Raw genomic sequence first — 6,000 nt, forward strand, 5'->3', positions numbered from 1 at the left:
TCACTTATTCACTGAAATTACTCAAGTAGTGCATTGAGAGCATGGGGATGCCCACTGGCTTGGCTGTCACAGGATTTTCACATTCTCAAAGCATCTCTATATTCTTCACTTGGAAGACACTGGGGATGACATTGCCTTAAGAATCTATCTATAGGGAATGTACAACTCTGAACACCATCAATAAAAGTAGAATGGACTGTGGACCCTCAGCTGAGATAGGCCCCTCTTCCAAATGTCCTTTGAACCCCGATAGTGGAATAAGGCAGTTTCCCTAAATGTAGTTGGTTGACTGAAAATCAAATATAGACTTTATATGTGGAAATCCAGTTTAAACATATATGTGTGTACTGTGTACCTACACATACATGCGCAGACAAACACATTTCTAGTCAATAGGTCTCTAAAAGTAGAGCCAAGACCCAATACTCGAGCCTTTTCATATGGTAGCGCAGTTGTGACTGTTCAGGTCTATTAAAATTCACTCTACAGACTCACACTTCTTGGCTGAGTTCTTTTGGTTAAATAAGGATGTGTATGTGAGGATTAAGTCAGACCTCCCTAGCAGTTTCTATGACATGACCTAGAAGGAGTGACTTGTTTTGTTTGTTTTTACAAAAGCATTGCTTAAGGGCTACAGAGAAGGCAGTTGGTGACTGAACTGGCCTCACCGAGGCTGTCCATGGTAATTGAAAGGTGCCGCTCAGCCTGCTGCTTTCGCTGATTTGCATATGAGAATAACTCCCTCACTTCCCCACCTACTTCTGCCCCTCAGACCTTTCTTTTTCCCATCAGGTTGATCATACCCCTTAAAGAAGTTTTTGTATCCTCCAGAAATAGAAAAGCCTAGGTAAGGAGAGAAGTAACCCTGAAAATGATTTCTGAGTTTTGTGATCTGGACAAAGTGAGTAGAGGAATGGTCAGACAAGGGAAAAACAGTGGCAGCCAGGGCTGAAGAGTGGAACACATCTCTAACGCTATCTCTGACCTCACTGTTTCCTGTTCAGACCCCACCTGCCCTGTTCACTCTGGGGAGCTAACCCCCTTACTCTTCCTGTTCTGTTTAGCTGGTGTTGAAGATCAACCATGTCGAGGGGAAGGCAATACGCCAAGTGGCTTCTGGATCTAACCAGGAACACTCTGAAGGGACGCCCTCCACAGCACGAAATGCTGGTGCATAAGGGAGTGAGCCTGGCAGTTCTAGCACAGAGTATTATCATGGCTGGAGTCTAAAAGGTTGGCTTCCACCACGCCATGAAGGGCTTTGAGGTTTAAGAGGAAAGGTTGCCTTCTGACTGTAATGCAAAGTCGCTGGATAGTTTAAGGCAGGGGAGTCATGTGATCCATGTTCAGACAGCACTCCAGCTGGCTGAAGTAGGCAGGTGGAGGAGGAGCCTTAAGGAGATACAGTTACAGTTCAAGTCCATCCCAACCCTACCTGTGGGGAAGGAAAGTCACATCCCCCAAGTCAAAGGTAAAGCATCATGGGATGGACCCATGACAGATGCCAGTCTTAAGTAGCTTCTGATGGACTAGCTGTTCACTAGGGACCCCACGACTCCTTCTGGTTTGTTTAATTAGAGTTAATGGAGAAACTGGGAGACAGAGTTCGCCTTCCCGAGACAGGTGAAGATGGACAAAGGGAAAAGCACGGCCAGGTGGGGGCAGGAGGCGCTTTCCTGCTCTTCTTTGGGCTGACTACCCTCCAGGAACCTCTGGGTGTTGGGCAACCCAGCTCCTTGAGCCCTCTAGCTCAGAGAACTTTATAGAGATCTCATCAGCAACCAATTCGGCCTTCAGCCCTTCTTGCCTTTGTGGAGGGCGGGAGTTACAGATGAAAAAGGCACGCTTCTGATCATAGTTTGGCCTTTCTGATGACCAGCTCAAATCCAGGAACTCACAAGGGTCACTTCCCTAGAACAAAAGTCTTCCAGCTCTCAGGAAATTCCAAAGAATCAGTCGCTATGTGGATCATATTTCAGAACAAAAGATTACCAAGCACCCTTATTAATCGGACAGTTACAGTGGTTTCTAAAAATTATATGCCAGAAAAAGAGACAGAAACCAAAACCACACATATGTGTGTACATACACATACCTACATACATACATACATACACATATGTGTATGTGTTCGTCTCAGGGTATCACTTATAATAGAGCAGATCATTTTATTTTCTTTTTAAATTTTTATTTATCTCGTATGTATGGGTGTTTTCTCTTCATCTATGTCTGTGTCAGAAGAGTCCCTAACTGGACGAGCTATCTCTTCAGCCCCGGTTCTCAGAGTTCAGAGACCGTTATCCGAAGGAGGAGGAAGAGGAGGTCATTCAGGGGAGGAGGAGACCAGTTTGAAGTTCTCGGGACAGGAAGCTGAAATTTGCAGGTTGAGAACAGGGTCCTATGAGTTGCATAGTTTACAGGAGAAGGAAGTTAGTGGGGCCTAAGCCAAACAACAGTGACATCATAGCCGAAAAGCAAGAGAGAATCGTCTGCAAGTTTCCTGCTCATCTGCTGTGCGGCGTATTTACATACAGCTGAGAAAGTTTAAAGTCCCATGCCCTCATCATTCTTCCCCAGTGCTTCCCCACTCAAGGGTATGATTTTTCGGATGCTATGAAATGCTTCAGCTGAGCCACAAGACGCCTCATTTGATTCAGGTTACACTCCGAAATATAACTGCCCCTGCTCAGAGCGGCCCTCCTTGGCTTTCCTGCTCACCTCCATTGCTGTTATCTTCAGTTACTGCATTTCTGTGACAAACCTTGACCAGCTGCAGCATCATTAAAAAAAGAAAAGTCCATCAACTCAATAAGAAGAAATCACAATAATAATTGAAAGCCTCTGGATCTGGATCTGGTTGGCACCACGCCTGTGATCCCAGCACTCAGGGAGGCAGAGGCAGGGGATCTCTGTGAGTTCGAGGCCAGCCTGGTCTACAGCCAAGGTTACACAGAAAAACCCCGTGTCGAAAGAAGAGATTGAGACATACAGCACAAGTAAGCTGCCCAAGCTTACATGATAGGAAATGATACAAGTGGGATTGAAACCCAGAACTCTGGCTCCGATGTGTGCCACGCAGCACCACCCAGGCGGACAGTGAAATGAGCATTCTTAGCCACTGCCATCATGGTATGTTTTTGTTTTTGTTTTTCAGGTCCCTCAGTCAAACCCTGTCTTACTGTGTGCCCCAGCAATTCTATTCCTACAGATACGCCCGAGATACCTGAAAAATATGCTCACAAAACTAACAATGTTATCCACAGTACACCCAAATAGAATCACCCAAACATCCGTCGATTCTGAATGGACACACGACATGTGCTATATCCATATAACTGGACTGTTATTTAGCCCCAGCAAGAAATGGAGCAATAATCTACGCTGCAATTTATCCGTTTAATTTTTATTTCAAATTTACACTTAACATTTATTTAGTGTGTGTGTGTGTGTGTGTGTGTGTGTGTGTGCGCGCACGCGCATGCGTGAAACACTTAATGACTATCAGAGGACAGCTTGCAGTGATGGGTTATTTCCTTCCACCATGTGGATCTCAGGGATAGAACTGGGTCTCAAGGTGGCGAGCACATTTACCCAGGAGCCATCTCACCAGCTCCCGTATTACAACTTAGATCAACACAGACCGTAGTATTAAAATAAAAGCCAGTAGACGTTCACGTCGTTTATACGGACTGTCTAGAAATAAGCAAGTCTTTGAAAAACCAAGATGGGTTCGGTAGGTGGACTGCATGTGACACAGGTTCTATAGATTGACTGAGAAAAACAAGCTTATGGTGGGAGGATCGCGTACAGTCGTGCCCACCCAGAGAGCGAAAAGGTTAACCACTTCTGCTCCCAGCCTTCCGGGCAGAGAACAGGTCTCTTTGATGTATCATCAAATGTTGACTGTATCAACCCTGCGTGTTTCACATTCTTGGTAACTCCTATGGCTTCTCTGCAGGCACAAGACCCGTCCCTCCTCCAGGCTGCCGTTTTCACCTTCTCTGCCGAAGGCGGGCACGGCTTCCCCTGGAGCGTGATTCCTCTTCCGCAGGCCGGCTCTCACCACCGGCTTTCGTAACCGCTCCTCTCCCCGGTCCCCTCGAGATTACAGGTCGCAGCAGCCTGACACAGTGAGAGGCTGGGGGCGACAGAGCCGGGGCTGGAATCAGGCAGGTTTGGTCTGCACGCAGAGACCCAACCCCTCACCTCGGGGTGAAGCTGCTCATCTCCCTTCAAAAGCTTTCAGCCCTTGCAACACACCCGCTCCCACAAACAGGTGCCAATTTTCCCTGCGGGCTATGTGAACGGAGGACTGACGCTGGGAGCATCTATACAAGCCGCTTTCCCACCCGGGGCGCATCGAGCCTGAGTGCTTCCTCCGCGAGGCTGGGGAGCAGACACGGCTGGGAAGGGTGCTAGCAGGGAAAACGCAGGCGGCAACACGGACATTCCGGCCGCTGCTTTCCTTTCCTGTTTACCTTCCTGCCGTTTGCCGGGGGCGTTCTTACAGGCTCGGGAAGGACACTGCCACGCCGCCTTCTCGGCCTTCCCCCAAAGCCACCGGCTCTAGCAGCCGCGGCAAGTTGGAATTTGCCGCCCTGACCCGCCCCACCCACCTCCCGGCTCGCGGCGCCTGCACCGGAAGGACACCCCGAGCGTCCGCGGGAACCGAGCCCCTCCCCGAGCCAAAGGCCACGCTGATTGGCTGAAGCGAGTAATCTACTGTCATAGCCAGCCATTCCCGAGGCTCTGCCGAGCAAGGCACTGTCCACGCCCTGACCGGTCTAGAGGTCTCCGCTGTGGTCACCATCCCCGCAGCGTGTCGCGTGAGTGCATCGGGCCACAGGTCTCTGGGAGGGAGGGAAGGAGGGATGGTGAGGAGGTGGCATGGCCCCGCACAGCCGCAGCTCCGGCTGCGCAGGGGAGGCCTGGGCTCTGGGTTCTGCGGATGCCCCTGAGCCTGACAGGTATTGCCAACCCGGCTCTGTGAACATGTTCTCTCAGGAGCACTGTCGCCAAGTTGGCTCAAGCCTGCAGAGTGCAAGGGTTAGGAAAATGGGATACCTTTGGGGGAAATACCTTAACGACAGCAAACTGCCTCCACAGAGCAAGAGTGGAAACAATGACAGAAAACAGCCCCAGAGCTCATGTGCTTCCCGCTAGGGAATATGATTTGGAAGGTTTATTGAGAAGGATTGTGATGATGTGATCCAGCCACAATTTCTGGTGACAAATCAGGGCAGAGACCTGGATGACAGAAACCACGGAATTCTTTCCCTTTTCGAATCAAGTCTTGGTTTCCAGGGTAACCAGAGAAAGTCTGTCTGGGATTTTCACAAACTAATTGCTCCAGAAACACACCGGTCCAAAGCAATTCAAATCATGGCTACTCAGAGCTGAAGCACCAGCATTTCCGATTCCCCACCCCAACCCCCAAAACAAACAAACAAACAAACAAACAAACAAACAAAAAACAGGAGCAGCCTGCAGCTCAATATTCTCAATCCTCTAAGACACTCTGGTGCCCTGTGTGACCCATAATAAAGTCTGTTTGAGGCCGCTCTTATTTGCTGGTAACATTTTGTCCCTGGGAGAGAGAAAATTGAAAGTGTTTGAAACATCCTAAGGTAAGGGTGCAAATGGCTTTGTTGGGTATAAAGGAGAGGAGGTCCAAAACACTGTTCAAGGGTGAAGTTACAGGGTGTGGTATACTCATTTGCAGGTGTGATCTCCCAGAGGGACACTTCCTGTTTGCCTTCTCCCTTTAACCGTTCACCTTCCCCTGACACATCCAAAGTCCAACCCCAAGACTGCAAGGCCCAGCAAGAGGTAAGGCTAAATCCTCGCTTCCCAAAGTATTTCTCTCCTCTAGATGATTGACACAAGGATTGGCCCACCACCTCAAGTGAGAGCTCACCCACTTATAAATAGGAGCGTGCCAAGGAACACAGGTGTGTGTGTGTGTGTGTGTGTGTGTGTGTGTGTGTGTGTGTGTGTGTG

The 6,000-nt window shown here is 49.0% G+C and overlaps 1 protein-coding gene across 1 annotated transcript in view; it reads left to right on the forward strand.

Moving 5' to 3' along the window:
• Positions 1-4,730: 4,730 nt before the first annotated feature.
• The window catches only part of Plgrkt (plasminogen receptor with a C-terminal lysine), a 14,514-nt gene continuing 13,244 nt past the window's right edge, over positions 4,731-6,000 (forward strand). The window contains exons 1-2 of the mRNA XM_055614082.1: positions 4,731-4,826; positions 5,723-5,829. The gene's annotated coding sequence lies outside the window, so the exon portion shown is untranslated. The remainder of the gene's footprint in view (positions 4,827-5,722; positions 5,830-6,000) is intronic.

This window comes from Psammomys obesus, unplaced genomic scaffold (assembly GCF_907164565.1).
Source record: "Psammomys obesus unplaced genomic scaffold, mPsaObe1.curated_primary_1811, whole genome shotgun sequence".
In the NCBI taxonomy this organism is placed as follows: domain Eukaryota; kingdom Metazoa; phylum Chordata; class Mammalia; order Rodentia; family Muridae; genus Psammomys; species Psammomys obesus.